Raw genomic sequence first — 16,030 nt, forward strand, 5'->3', positions numbered from 1 at the left:
AGCCGATCGGGCTGTGCCTGCTTCTAGCCTCCCATGGAGGCTATAGAAGCATGGTAAAAGTTAAAAAAAAAAGTAAAAAAAAATGTGAAAAAAATAAAAAAAATATAAAAGTTTAAATCACCCCCCTTTCGCCCCAATCAAAATAAATCAATAAAAAAAAAGCCCAACCTACACATATTTGGTATCGCCGTGTTCAGAATCGCCCGATCTATCAATAAAAAAAAAGCATTAACCTGATCGCTAAACGGCGTAATGAAAAAAAAAATCGAAACGCCAGATTTACGTTTTTTTGGTCGCCACGACATTGTATTAAAATGCAATAACGGGCGATCAAAAGAACGTATCTGCACCGAAATGCTATCATTAAAAATGCCAGCTCGGCACGCAAAAAATAAGCCCTCACCCGACCCCAGATCACGAAAAATGGAGACGCTACGGGTATCGGAAAATGGCGCAATTTTATTTATTTATTTTTTTGCAAAGTTTGGAATTTTTTTTCACCACTTAGGTAAAAAAGAACCTAGTCATGTTTGGTGTCTATGAACTCGTACTGACCTGGAGAATCATAATGGCAGGTCAGTTTTAGCATTTAGTGAACCTAGCAAAATAGGCAAGCAAAAAACAAGTGTGGGATTGCACTTTTTTTGCAATTTCACTGCACTTGGAATTTTTTTCCCGTTTTCTAGTACAAGACATGGTAAAACCAATGATGTCGTTCAAAAGTACAACTCGTCCCGCAAAAAATGAGCCCTCACATGGCCAAATTGACAGAAAAATAAAAAAGTTATGGCTCTGGGAAGGAGGGGAGCGAAAAACGAAAACGGAAAAAGCTCCGGGGGTGAAGGGGTTAAGCTCCTGAAAGGCCTCAACAGCCGCAGAGGACCAATTCGTCACATCAGCGCCTTTCTTCGTCATATCGGTCAGGGGTTTAACCACACTGGAAAAGTTGGCATTGAAACGGCGATAAAAATTAGCAAAGCCCAAAAATTTCTGAAGGCTCTTCACCGATGTGGGTTGAATCCAGTCATGAATGGCTTGGACCTTAACAGGATCCATTTCTATAGACGAGGGAGAAAAAATAAAACCCCAAAAAAGAGACCTTCTGAACCCCAAATAGGCACTTAGACCCCTTCACAAATAAAGCATTATCATGAAGGATCTGGAATACCATCCTGACCTGCTTCACATGAGACTCCCAATCATCGGAAAAAATCAAAATATCATCCAAATACACAATCATGAATTTATCAAGATAATTGCGGAAAATATCATGCATGAAGGACTGAAATACAGAAGGAGCATTAGAAAGCCTGAAAGGCATCACAAGGTATTCAAAATGGCCTTCGGGCGTATTAAATGCCATTTTCCATTCGTCACCCTGTTTAATACGAACAAGATTATATGCCCCTCGAAGGTCAATCTTAGTAAACCAACTAGCTCCCTTAATCCGAGCAAACAAATCAGAAAGCAAAGGTAAAGGGTATTGGAATTTGACCGTGATCTTATTAAGAAGGCGATAATCAATACAGGGTCTCAAGGAGCCATCCTTCTTGGCAACAAAAAAGAATCCCGCTCCCAATGGTGACGAAGACGGCCGAATATGCCCCTTCTCCAAAGACTCCTTGACATAACTCCGCATGGCGACATGCTCTGGCACAGACAGATTGAAAAGTCGGCCCTTAGGGAACTTACAGCCAGGAATCAAGTTAATAGCACAATCACAGTCCCTATGTGGAGGAAGGGAACTGGACTTGGGCTCAAATACATCCTGGAAATCCGACAAAAACTCAGGGACTTCAGAAGAGGGGGAAGAGGAAATTGACATCAAAGGAACGTCACTCCGAACCCCTTGACAACCCCAACTAGTCACAGACATAGATTTCCAATCCAGCACCGGATTATGTTCCTGTAACCATGGAAAACCCAGTACAACAACATCATGCAAGTTTTGCAACACCAGAAAATGGCAATCTTCCTAATGTGCTGGAGCCATGCACATGGTCAGCTGAGTCCAAAACTGAGGTTTATTCTTGGCCAACGGTGTAGCATCAATGCCCCTCAAAGGAATAGGGCTCTGAAAAGTCTGCAAGGAAAAACCACAGCGCCTGGCAAATTCCAAGTCCATTAAGTTCAGGGCAGCGCCTGAATCCACAAATGCCATAACAGAAAAGGACGATAATGAGCAAATCAGGGTCACAGATAAGAGAAATTTAGGCTGTACAGTACTGATGGTAACAGACCTAGCGACCCTCTTAGTACGCTTAGGGCAATCAGAAATAACATGAGCAGAATCACCACAGTAAAAACACAGCCTATTCTGACGTCTGAATCCCTGCCGCTCTGCTCTAGTCAAAATCCTATCACATTGCGTAGGCTCAGGACTCCGCTCAGAGGACACTGCCATATGGTGCACAACTTTGCGCTCGCGCAGGCGCCGATCAATCTGAATGGCTAGAGACATAGATTCGCTCAAACCAGCAGGCGTTGGGAAGCCCACCATAACATCTTTAAGGGCTTCAGAAAGACTCTTTCTTAAAATTGCTGCCAGAGCATCCTCATTCCATTTAGTGAGCACAGACCATTTTCTAAATTTCTGGCAGTATAATTCTGCCGCTTCCTGACCCTGACATAGGGCCAACAAGGTTTTCTCTGCATGATCCACAGAATTAGGTTCGTCATACAATAATCCGAGCACTTGAAAAAATGCATCTATATTAAGCAATGCCGGATCCCCTGATTCAAGGGAGAATGCCCAGTCCTGAGGGTCACCACGCAGCAGAGAGATGACAATTTTAACCTGCTGAATGGAATCACCAGAGGAACGGGGTTTCAAAGCAAAAAACAATTTGCAGTTATTTTTAACCCCTTCATGACCCAGCCTATTTTGGCCTTAATGACCTTGCCGTTTTTTGCAATTCTGACCAGTGTCCCTTTATGAGGTAATAACTCGGGAACGCTTCAACGGATTGTAGCGATTCTGAGATTGTTTTTTCGTGACATATTGGGCTTCATGTTAGTGGTAAATTTAGGTCGATAATTTCTGCGTTTATTTGTGAAAAAAATGGAAATTTGGCGAAAATTTTGAAAATTTTGCAATTTTCACATTTTGAATTTTCATTCTGTTAAACCAGAGAGTTATGTGACACAAAATAGTTAATAAATAACATTTACCACATGTTTACTTTACATCAGCACAATTTTGGAAACAACATTTTTTTTGGCTAGGAAGTTATAAGGGTTAAAATTTGACCAGTGATTTCTCATTTTTACAACAAAATTTACAAAACCATTTTTTTTAGGGACCACCTCACATTTGAAGTCAATTTGAGGGTTCTATATGGCTGAAAATACCCAAAAGTGACACCATTCTAAAAACTGCACCCCTCAAGGTGCTCAAAACCACATTCAAGAAGTTTATTAACCCTTCAGGTGTTTCACAGCAGCAGAAGCAACATGGAAGGAAAAAATGAACATTTAACTTTTTAGTCACAAAAATGATCTTTTAGCAACAATTTTTTTATTTTCCCAAGGGTAAAAGGAGAAACTGGACCACGAACGTTGTTGTCCAATTTGTTCTGAGTACGCTGATACCTCATATGTGGGGGTAAACCACTGTTTGGGCGCACGGCAGAACTCGGAAGGGAAGGAGCGCCATTTGACTTTTTGAATGAAAAATTGGCTCCAATCTTTAGCGGACACCATGTCGCGTTTGGAGAGCCCCCGTGTGCCTAAACATTGGAGCTCCCCCACAAGTGACCCCATTTTGGAAACTAGACCCCCCAAGGAACTTATCTAGAAGCATAGTGAGCACTTTAAACCCCCAGGTGCTTCACAAATTGATCCGTAAAAATGAAAAAGTACTTTTTTTTCACAAAAAAAATATTTTAGCCTCAATTTTTTAATTTTCACATGGGCAACAGGATAAAATGGATCCTAAAATTTGTTGGGCAATTTCTCCTGAGTACACTGATACCTCACATGTGGGGGTAAACCACTGTTTGGGCACATGGTAAGTCTCGGAAGGGAAGGAGCGCAATTTGACTTTTTGAATGAAAAATTATCTCCATCGTTAGCGGACACCATGTCGCGTTTGGAGAGCCCCTGTGTGACTAAACATTGGAGCTTCCCCACAAGTGACCCCATTTTGGAAAGGAGACCCCCCAAGGAACTTATCTAGATGCATAGTGAGCACTTTAAACCCTCAGGTGCTTCACAAATTGATCCGTAAAAATGAAAAAGTACTTTTTTTTCACAAAAAAATTCTTTTAGCCTCAATTTTTTAACTTTCACATGGGCAACAGGATAAAATGGATCCTAAAATTTGTTGGGCAATTTCTCCTGAGTACGCCGATACCTCATATGTGGGGGTAAACCACTGTTTGGGCGCATGGCAAGGCTCGGAAGGGAAGGCGCGCCATTTGACTTTTTGAATGGAAAAGTAGCTCCAATCGTTAGCGGACACCATGTCGCGTTTGGAGAGCCCCTGTGTGCCTAAACATTGGAGCTCCCCCACAAGTGACCCCATTTTGGAAACTAGACCCCCCAAGGAACTTATCTAGATGCATAGTGAGCACTTTAAACCAACAAGTGCTTCACAGAAGTTTATAACGCAGAGCCGTGAAAATAAAAAATAATTTTTCTTTCCTCAAAAATGATTTTTAGCCCAGAATTTTTTATTTTCCCAAGGGTAACAGGAGAAATTGGACCCCAAATGTTGTTGTCCAGTTTGTCCTGAGTACGATGATACCCCATATGTGGGGGTAAACCACTGTTTGGGTGCACGGCAGGGCTTGGAAGGGAAGGCACGCCATTTGGCTTTTTGAATGGAAAATTAGCTCCAATCATTAGCGGACACCATGTCGCGTTTGGAGAGCCCCTGTGTGCCTAAACATTGGAGCTTCCCCATAAGTGACCCCATTTTGGAAACTAGACCTCCCAAGGAACTAATCTAGATGTGTGGTGAGCACTTTGAACCCCCAAGTGCTTCACAGAAGTTTATAACGCAGAGCCATGAAAATAAAAAATATTTTTTCTTTTCTCAAAAAAATTTTTTTAGCCCTGAATTTTTTATTTTCCCAAGAGTAACAGGGGAAATTTGACCCCAATAGTTGTTGTCCAGTTTCTCCTGAGTACGCTGATACCCCATATGTGGGGGTAAACCACTGTTTGGGCACATGCCGGGGCTTGGAAGTGAAGTAGTGATGTTTTGAAATGCAGACTTTGATGGAATGCTCTGCGGGCATCACGTTGCGTTTGCAGAGCCCCTGATGTGCCTAAACAGTAGAAACCCCCCACAAGTGACCCCATTTTGGAAACTAAACCCCCAAGGGAACTTATCTAGATGTGTGGTGAGCACTTTGAACCTCTAAGTGCTTCACAGAAGTTTATAACGCAGAGCCGTGAAAATAATAAATACGTTTTCTTTCCTCAAAAAAAAATTTTTTAGCCCTGATTTTTTTATTTTCCCAAGGGTAACAGGAGAAATTTGACCCCAAGATTTGTTGTCCAGTTTCTCCTGAGTATGCTGATACCCCATATGTGGGGGTAAACCACTGTTTGGGCACATGCCGGGGCTTGGAAGTGAAGTAGTGATGTTTTGAAATGCAGACTTTGATGGAATGCTCTGCGGGCATCACGTTGCGTTTGCAGAGCCCCTGATGTGCCTAAACAGTAGAAACTCCCCACAAGTGACCCCATTTTGGAAACTAAACCCCCAAGGGAACTTATCTAGATGTGTGGTTAGCACTTTGAACCCCCAAGTGCTTCACAGAAGTTTATAACGCAGAGCCGTGAAAATAAAAAATCATTTTTCTTTCCTCAAAAATAATTTTTTAGCCCGCAATTTTTTATTTTCCCAAGGGTTACAGGAGAAATTGGACCCCAAAAGTTGTTGATCAGTTTCTCCTGAGTACGCTGGTACCCCATATGTGGGGGTAAAGCACTGTTTGGGCACACGTCGGGGCTCGGAAGGGAGAGAGCACCATTTTACTTTTTCAACGCAAGATTGGCTGGAATCAATGGTGGCGCCGTGTCGCGTTTGGAGACCCCCTGATGTGCCTAAAAAGTGGAAACCCCTCAATTCTAACTCCAACACTAACCCCAACACACCCCTAACTCTAATCCCAACCCTAACCACAACCCTAACCCCAACACACCCCTAACCCTAGTCTTACCCCTAATTCCAACCCTAAGGCTATGTGCTCACGTTGCGGATTTGTGTGGATTTTTCTGCAGTTTTTGAAAAATCTGCAGGTAAAACGCACTGCGCTTTACCTGCGGATTTACCGCGGATTTCCAGTGTTTTTTGTGTGGATTTCACTTGCGGATTCCTATTATGGAGCAGGTGTAAAACGCTGCGGAATTGCACAAAGAATTGACATGCTGCGGAAAATACAACGCAGCGTTTCCGCGCTGTATTTTCCGCACCATGGGCACAGCGGATTTGGTTTTCCATAGGTTTACGTGGTACTGTAAACGTGATGGAAAACTGATACGAATCCGCAGCGACCAATCCGCTGCGGATCCGCAGCCAAATCCGCACCGTGTGCACATAGCCTAATTCTAACCCTAATTCTAACCCTAAGTGCAACCCTAGCCCTAAGTGCAACCCTAGCCCTAAGTGCAACCCTAAGTGCAACCCTAGCCCTAAGTGCAACCCTAAGTGCAACCCTAGCCCTAAGTGCAACCCTAAGTGCAACCCTAAGTGCAACCCTAAGTGCAACCCTAAGTGCAACCCTAGCCCTAAGTGCAACCCTAAGTGCAACCCTAAGTGCAACCCTAAGTGCAACCCTAAGTGCAACCCTAAGTGCAGCCCTAAGTGCAACCCTAGCCCTAAGTGCAACCCTAAGTGCAACCCTAAGTGCAACCCTAGCCCTAAGTGCAACCCTAAGTGCAATCCTAAGTGCAACCCTAGCCCTAAGTGCAACCCTAAGTGCAACCCTAAGTGCAACCCTAAGTGCAACCCTAGCCCTAAGTGCAACCCTAGCCCTAAGTGCAACCCTAAGTGCAACCCTAAGTGCAACCCTAGCCCTAAGTGCAACCCTAAGTGCAACCCTAGCCCTAAGTGCAACCCTAAGTGCAACCCTAAGTGCAACCCTAAGTGCAACCCTAAGTGCAACCCTAGCCCTAAGTGCAACCCTAAGTGCAACCCTAAGTGCAACCCTAAGTGCAACCCTACCCCTAACCCTAACCCTACCCCTAACCGTACCCCTAACCCTACCCCTAACCCTAACCCTAATGGAAAAACTAAAATAATTATATTTTCTGTATTTTATTATTATCCCTACCTATGGGGGTGATAAAGGGGGTGATTTATTTACTATTTTTTTTATTTTGATCGCTGTGATAGAACTTATCACAGCGACCAAAATGTGCAGGAACGAATCTGCCGGCTGTCAGATTCGGCGGGCGTACTGCTCATGCGCCCGCCATTTTCCAAGATGGCGACGCCCATGAAGCAGACGGCCGGACACCGGGAGGGACATCGGAGCTAGGTAAGTATGGGGGGGTGGGACCGGAACACGGGGGGGGGATCGGAGGACCTGGGGAGCGGACAGGAGGACCGGGGGAGCCGACAGGAGGGAGGAGGGGAGCGGAACGGACATCGGGGCAAAAAGGACGACTGGGGGGGGCGATCGGTGGGCTGGGGTGGGGGCAGATCGGGGTCTCCAGCCATGGCAGATGCTATTGCAGCATCGGCCATGGCTGGATTGTAATATTTCACCATTTTCATAGGTGAAATATTACAAATCGCTCTGATTGGCAGTTTCACTTTCAACAGCCAATCAGAGCGATCGTAGCCACGGGGGGGTTAAGCCACCCCCCCTGGGCTGAAGTACCACTCCCCCTCTCCCTGCAGATCGGGTAAAATAGGAGTTAACCCCTTCACCCGATCTGCAGAGACGCGATCATTCTGTGACACAGCATATGCGTCACAGGTCGGGAAGGCACCGACTTTCATGACGCATACGCTGTGTCACAGGTCGGGAAGGGGTTAAAGTTCAAAAACTTGGATCTGTCCCCAAAAAACAAATCAGGAGTAGGAATTTTAGGCTCTAAAGCCGGAGTCTGGACAACATAATCTTGGATACTCTGTACCCTTGCAGCAAGTTGATCCACACGAGAAAACAAACCCTGAACATCCATGCAAGCGCCAAAATCCTGAACTACCCAGAGATTAAGAGAGGAAAAAAAAGACAAAACAGACTGCAAAAAAAAAAAAAAGGCTCAGAACTTTTTTTTTCCTTCTTTTGAGATGCATTTAATTCATTTATGGCCAGTTGTACTGTTATGAACAGGTGGTTTAGGAGTAACATGGGACGTGCTCTGGAGGAGGTGGTACCTGTACTGACCGCAGTTCCTGAGCTTAACACAACACTAGAAGTAGCCGTGGGATGTTCCTGTCACTCCCTAGACACCTCGTCACAGCCGGAGGACTAACTACCCCTAAAGATAGAAACAGGAAAGCTATCTTGCCTCAGAGAAAATTCCCAAAGGATAGGCAGCCCCCCACAAATATTGACTGTGAGTGAAGAGGGAAATGACATGCGCAGAATGAAACCAGGATGTAGTAAAGGAGGCCAGTCTAGCTAGATAGATAGAACAGGACAGAATACTGTGCGGTCAGTATTAAAAACTAGAAATATCCACCACAGAGTTTAAAAAAATCTCCACACCTGACTAAAGGTGTGGAGGGTAAATCTGCTTCCCAGAGCTTCCAGCTTAACTGAATAAATCCATACTGACAAGCTGGACAAAAAAAAACATAGAAAGTGCAGAACGATTAAGTCCAAAACAAGTGGACTGCAAAAGAACAAAGCAAGGACTTATCTTTGCTGAGCTGGTCAGAATATCAGGGAAATCCAAGCAGAGATGTGAATCCAAGCAGGAACCATTGACAACTGGCACAGGCTGAAGGATAGAACCAGGTTAAATAGCCGAGCCAGAAAGACAATCAGTGGAAGCAGCTGCTGACTGCTAAATCCAAGGAGCAGCCGTACCACTTATAACCACCGGAGGGAGCCCAAGAGCAGAATTCACAAAAGTGCCACTTACAACCACCGAAGGGAGCCCAAGAGCGGAATTCACAACACAGATGGTTCTCTTTCAGACGTCTTAAAACAGCTTTGACATGTTCTTCATGCTCCTGTAGAGAGTCAGAAAAGATTAGAATATCATCCAAATAGATCACCACAAACTGGTCCAACAAATCTCTGAAAATGTCATTAGCAAGGTGTTGAAATGTTGCAGGGGCATTAGAAAGCCTGAAGGGCATAACGAGATATTCAAAGTGTCTATACTGGCATCGGAATGCTGTCTTCCACTCATCCCCTGGACGGATACGCACCAAATTATAAGCCCCACGAAGATCCAGTTTAGAGAACACCTTAGCATGGCAGACTCTTTCCAGTAATTTGGGAATCAGAGGCAAAGGGTAACGATTCCGTACGGTTATCTTATTGAGCTCTCGATAGTCCACACAGGGTCTCAGGGACCCATCCTTCTTCTTTACAAAAAATATAGGTGCCCCTGCTGGTGAAGAAGAAGGACGTATGAAGCCTTTGGCCAGATTTTCATCAATATACTCCTTTAAAGCTTGAAGCTCAGGTGCCACCAAAGGATATACGTTACCAAAAGGAATAGCTGCCCAGGAAGCAACTCAATGGGACAGTCATAATGCCTGTGTGGAGGAAGCTGATCTGCATTCTTCTTGTCACAGATGTCAGAGAACTCTTTATATGCTGAAGGTAAAGTAAATACCTGTACCGGTGGTTCCGTAGCTGTGGACTCGGGGACGGCTTCAGTTAATGCTGAGTTGCTCCTTGTTGGAAAGATAATCTCCTTGGTCTCCCAGTTGATAGTTGGATTCTGAGAACGCAGCCAAGGGATGCCTAAAATCACAGGAAAATGAGGAGAAGAAATTAACAAGAAAGAGAGTTGCTCTTGATGATTAGGCTCCAACAAAATCTCAAGGGGTAGAAAAAGGAGGAAACTGGAGCAACTAGGTAAAAAGTTAATTTTTTATTAAAGATAATCTCAAATAAGTATATAAATCATAACACCACAATATTAGATAAAATACGAATGCAGGATAGACACAGATATACCCAAAAAGTCCACCATTGCACATGCCTATATAAGTAGATACACACATCCATAAGTAAAGTGACAGTGCATATGATTTAGTTGCTATGGTAAGATTGCCATTGTAAATCCATATTTAGATCATAAGTGCCACCGGACAAAGATCACCAGGGAGGCAAGGCTTACCAGGAGCAGAGCCGGAGAACCCAGGGTACAGATGTAGGTAACCCTCGACGCGCGTTTCGCGTGGCAGAAGCGGTTATATGCAGCAAACTTCTCCTGCCTACGCTCAGTAAGGCGAATGTCAATGCGCACACAATGCTGTATAAATGTTTCTAGCTCTTGTGGTGATTCAGAGCGAGATAATTCATCCTTTACGATGCTAGACAGACCCCTTTTAAAAATAGGTAATTGTGCATAACTGTCCCAGTTAGTACTGTATCTACCACTAATCTCCTGAATTCAGTAGCATACTCAATAACAGAACGTTTAGCCTGGCGTAAAGACAATAAAGCAGATTCAGGGGTTGCACGGCGATTAGGGTCATCAAACATTAATGCCATTGCGGCCAAAAAATCGTCCAAATTATTTAACCGCGGGTCACGAGACTCAATCATCGGATTCGCCCAGGCGAGCGCTCGTGTGGTCAGCAGCATTATTACACACAATACTGTGGATCTATCATTAGGAAAACGGTCAGCATGTACATTAAAATATAGCATACATTGATTCACAAAGCCACGAAATTTGTCGCGATCACCATTAAATCTGAATGGGGCAACTTAGGTGGGCTAGCTGGTGGCGGTTGCCCAGATGGTAAAGTTGCTTGTGCAGCCATTTGCGTGCTTATGTCCTGAAAAGCCCGTCCATGACTCTATGCCAGAAAGTTTGTTTTCCTGGGCTGCCATGCGGGTGCTTAAGTCCTGCAAAGTTTGTCCAAACACTTTGTTGCGGCTGCGACCACAAAACGTGGCCGAGCCGACACCTCCACGTTGCCAGACCAAGATGACGTGGGCAAGCGTCCCAAAAAGGAACGCAATGTGGACCCACTGGACCACAGAGTAACCTGGACCTACCCAGACTAGGGAACGGCAGCGAGCAGGGTCTGTGGCAGCTGAGCATGTGAACAAGATGTAGATATGCAGAACTAGACTACACCGCACAACTTCAGGTATGAAGAAACAAAGTTTACTTAAATGATAGCACAGTACATAACAAAACATAATGATGTCAGGATCCCGATTCCACATGTCAAGGAAGGGTACACGACTCAGACGTCAGACGATGGCAGGAGTGATCACGGGTTGATGCAGTCCAGGGTCATCTGACACGGGCATACTAGGACAGCCAATCTCTCAGGCCTCAGGCGTAGCGCAGGCTCAGCAGGAGAACATCAGACACCGATCCCTGAAGGACGTCTTCACTGAGTGAACCTCAGGACATCAGGATCACAGGCGGGACATCAGGAACACAGGCAGGACATCAGGAACACAGGCAGGACATCAGGAACACAGGCAGGACATCAGGAACACAGGCAGGACATCAGGAACACAGGCAGGACATCAGGAACACAGGCAGGACATCAGGAACACAGGCAGGACATCAGGATCACAGGCACGACATCAGGACCACAGGCTTAGATAGACGTCTGACGATGGCAGGAGTCATCACGGGTTGATGCAGTCCAGGGTCATCTGGCACGGGCATACTAGTGTAGCGCCCCCACTGCCGCAGGGCCGAGGGGTACCCGGTACCGGGCCTGTGAGTCTCTGCTCTGGGGTTGTCACGGTGGCTAGGCCCGGTCCGTGACCCTGCTGAGGGGCGTACAGTGATGGGCGTACAGTGATAGATATGATAGTGATGTTGCGGTGCAGTGTAGGTTGTAGTAAATAACGAGGACACCAGGTTGCAGTCTCTTTACCTCTTTACTGAAGATCTCTGGGTCCTCAGTCCGGCATCCGGATAACCAGGCTGCGCAAGTCCGGCCGGTCCAATGGCACCTCCAGAGTTCTCTTAACAGGTGGAAATCTGTTCCTTCCTTCTAGCGCTAGGTGTTGCGGTCCTTCCCTGCTGTGCTTACGGAAAGTCCCCACAACTGTTGTGTCCGTTTCTTAAGTTCCCTCACAACTCGATTAGATGATGTTCTGCTAATCCTCCGTCCCTCCCTGATGTTACGGTTAGGACGGCACCCGTATGACGGGTAGGCTCGGAGCTCTTCCGGGACCCTAGAGTCGCCCCTCTCCACAAGTTGCCCCCCAAGACTGCATAGGTGATTTAAGTGAGACAGCCCACCTTAGACTGACTGTCCTGCCGTTGGTTTAGAGTATTGCCTGAAGCTGAATATTGTAATACTCCCTCAGCGTTCCGGCCGCCGGTTGTGCGCCTCAGTAGGATGTTGCCTCGGTCTCACAGCACGACTCCTACTGGTATTCTCCTCCTTGCTTTGATCTCGTTTCTCACTCAGCACAATCTATCTCGCTTCCAATCCCTCCTTGGGCACCGCCGCTATGCTGAGCAGGCATGGTCCCGTTACGTTCGCTCAAGTTGCCAGGCCTCTGTCAGGATCCCACCCCTGACAGGGACCCTACTGAATCTTCTCCCACAACACCCTCTGCCACAAGGTGTTGCCTGGTTCCAACCCAGTCAGCTTTCTGTCCTAACTTCCTGCCTGACCCCCAGTTTTACCAGTATGTGAGGAGTGGCCTAATGAATAGAACCCTTAGCTCCCCCTGGAGGCCCGACGGTGAAATGTATTGGTGTCTGTGATACCTGGTCAGATGAACTCCTTCAGTGCCATCAGACGTACCATAGCTCCCCTTAGTGGCGGAGCCACAGTACTGCAACGACCAGGACTCTGGGGCGCTGCACTAGGACGGCCAATCTCTCAGGCCTCGGGCGTAGCACAGGCTCAGCAGGAGAACATCAGACACCGATCCCAGAAGGACGTCATCTCAGGGTGGACCTCAGGACACAGGCAGGACATCAGGAACACAAGCAGGACATCAGGAATACCGGAAAGACATCTGGGACACTGGCGTGGCAGCCCAGGTCATCGGCTGGGACACTGGCGTGGTAGCCCAGGAATCAGAACATCGGACAATGAAAGGACATCAGGAATACCGGAAAGACATCTGGGACACTGGCGTGGCAGCCCAGGTCATCGGCTGGGACACTGGCGTGGTAGCCCAGGAATCAGAACATCGGACAATGAAAGGACATCAGGAATACCGGAAAGACATCTGGGACACTGGCGTGGCAGCCCAGGTCATCGGCTGGGACACGGAGGGCACAGGACCAGGTAGCGGAGGTCATCAGGTTCATAACTTCGGCCGTCAGGCTCCGGATATCAGACCTAGGAAGGAACTCAAGCGTGATGGTGCTAGCTCCGCTGGACTGGAACTGGGCCAGACAGGGTTAGCACCGCATGGAAGACTGAGCACAGAATAGTAAGCGCTCAGCAAGAACACCGAACTCCATCTTTGAAAGATGAGCCTGGAAAGTTCAGTCACAGGGTGCGGGGTGCCAGACACAATAGGACTTAAGAAACATAACAGAGACAGGTTCAGACAGGATCAGGTACTGGATATTCAGCCTCCAGGATAGGCGGATCTGGGTACTCGGCCCCCAGAACAGGCGAGAGACAGGCATCAGCTCTCCCAGAACATACTGCAGACAGAACGGGAGCTGGATACCTCACAAGGCAAGACACAGAAACACAATGCAATGCTCTGGCCATGCCCAGCAGCAAAGAGGAAGTTTATATAGGAGCTGCTCCTCAGCAATAGGCTGAGGAAGCAACACAGGTGCACACTCAAAACCCTGATAAAAGCAGGGTAGGTGTGGCCGCGCGCACCCTAAGCACAAACAGAAACCATTACGGCACTGATAGCACAGGAACTGTGGCTTAGGGCACCTGGCAGCGGCTGCTAGCCTGGACACACGTGAGAAGCCATGCACCAGCTGCAGAGGACCTCGCAAGCCAAGGCTAGCTTCAAAGCGGCAGCCAGGGACCGCACATGCGAGTGGCCATGCAGCAGAGCAAAGTCATCACAGCACATATACAGCTATGCAGCGGTGGCAGGGAACTGAGCAGCATCCATACAGGTAACAGACAACAGTATCCCTGCACATTAGGGGGAGAGGAGCAAGGGTTAAAGCAGAGACATGCAAAAGTAACGCCGAAGAAATGAGGTATAAACCCAGCGGCGTTACACACTTGTTGATTGTGTTCAAAGCTTCCAAACTTCTTTTGCAGACCTTCCACATCTTTCTGCAGTGATCTAATTATGGAGAACACCTGCTCTAGTCTGCTTTCTGCAGTCATTATTCCAGCAGTCTCCTCTTTTGAGGCTAGAGTATCCTGTAATGATTATAAGGGATAACTCAGGAGACTCTTTGCATGGAACAAGACAACTACAGGACAGTTTTATAAGTGGTAAAGTCTATATTATCACACGGTGATTCAAACAGGTGCAGAGACAAACTCAAGTTCACAACACTTGGAGTAAATATTAAATGCAGCTTAGCAGTCTATAGGAAACTTCAGAGGAAAATGCAATCACACAGAAAGTCTATGAAGCACAATTATTCTTGAGGATACTTGACACGAATAAGTCCTTGGTAGTCCAAACACAGATAGATATGCTTATAAGGCAGTTCAAATCATATCTTAGCTCAACCAGGGAGGCCTGGGTAAAAGTCTCAGGTTTAAGCAGAGCAGCAACAGCTTACATGTCCAGCAAATGCAGATGGAAACAATCAACAAGCAGCCAGATGGAGGATTACTGGAAACCGATGTATGCAGCAGAAACTCAGAGCTGAGTAGCAGGATCTCCACACAGGTTCACAGGAGCAGGTGCAAAGCCAGCGAGTCATCAGGAGCTGGATGCAAGGCAGAATACTCTATCACAGACTAAAGGCTGGGGCGGAGTTATATAGCAGGAAGACACAGTGCACATGAGACCAAAGACGCCATCTTGGAAAAGGGCAGTAATGCACAAAAGGTAATCAAAATGTTCAGAGTCCTGACACAATCTCTCTGGATTGACAATCCACAAACATTATGTTCCATCAACCAGGGTAAACCCAGAACAATTGGAGTGGGGGGACCCTCCAGGACATAACAAGGAATTACCTCATAATGAAAAGACTCCACCTTCAGTCTTATGTTATGTACAATCTGCTTCAAAGCTCTTTGTGTAGTATATGGTGTAAATAGGAATAGGCTTAGCCAGTGACGCTGCTATCATGAAGCAAGTTGAATGCTTTGCCTCCAGCGGCAGAGCATTTCTAAAGACAGGGGGCGGCAGAGCGGTAGCTAGAACACGTGGTGCACTGGTGCCGACTCTCCCTGCAATCCCTCTGAGTCTCTGACACTTGCAGACAGTGCAGTCAGTCAGCGACTGTGTCACACACACAAACAAGCTAATAATGTGCCTGGCAGGTGACTCACTGTTACCACCCGGCTGAGGACGAGGTGCAGAGGGCGGCGCTGCTCAGTCTCCTGAGTCCTGACCTGCTGGCTGCTGTGCTGGGACTGGGAGCAGTAACCGGCATCTGCAGCAGTAAGTAAAGACTGTAAAGTAACTATAGAAACATCTTTCGCCCCCAGCCCCCCCCCCCCCCCCATCCCCCACATGCTGCTGCTGAGCACAGCTCTGTCACTCAGGGCGGCCGGCAGCAGAAAGTAAACTAAGTTAAGTAACTATAAAAACATCATTCGCCCCCCCCCCATCCCCCACTGTTGCTCCTCATCCCCCCACATGCTGCTTTTGTGCTTTCGAGCACAGCTCTGTCACTCACGGTCCACAGCCTCCCTCCATCAGATTATCAGACTCAGAAGTAGATAAGCTATGCTATGTGAACCAGCGGGGCTGTGTGTGGGGGTCTATATATATGTAGGCAGAAGGAATGGGATAGATAGATAGACATGGGATAGTCGAGATAG

The 16,030-nt window shown here is 46.7% G+C and overlaps 1 long non-coding RNA gene across 1 annotated transcript; it reads right to left on the reverse strand.

Annotated features, from left to right (window-relative positions):
• Positions 1 to 8,849: 8,849 nt before the first annotated feature.
• Positions 8,850 to 15,345, reverse strand: LOC143806350 (uncharacterized). The gene is made up of 3 exons (XR_013221438.1): positions 15,218 to 15,345; positions 9,760 to 9,890; positions 8,850 to 9,145 (listed from the first exon to the last, which is right to left on the reverse strand). It is a non-coding gene; the product is annotated as an uncharacterized LOC143806350 (long non-coding RNA).
• Positions 15,346 to 16,030: the final 685 nt, after the last annotated feature.

Source organism: Ranitomeya variabilis, chromosome 2, assembly GCF_051348905.1.
Source record: "Ranitomeya variabilis isolate aRanVar5 chromosome 2, aRanVar5.hap1, whole genome shotgun sequence".
Classification (NCBI taxonomy): domain Eukaryota; kingdom Metazoa; phylum Chordata; class Amphibia; order Anura; family Dendrobatidae; genus Ranitomeya; species Ranitomeya variabilis.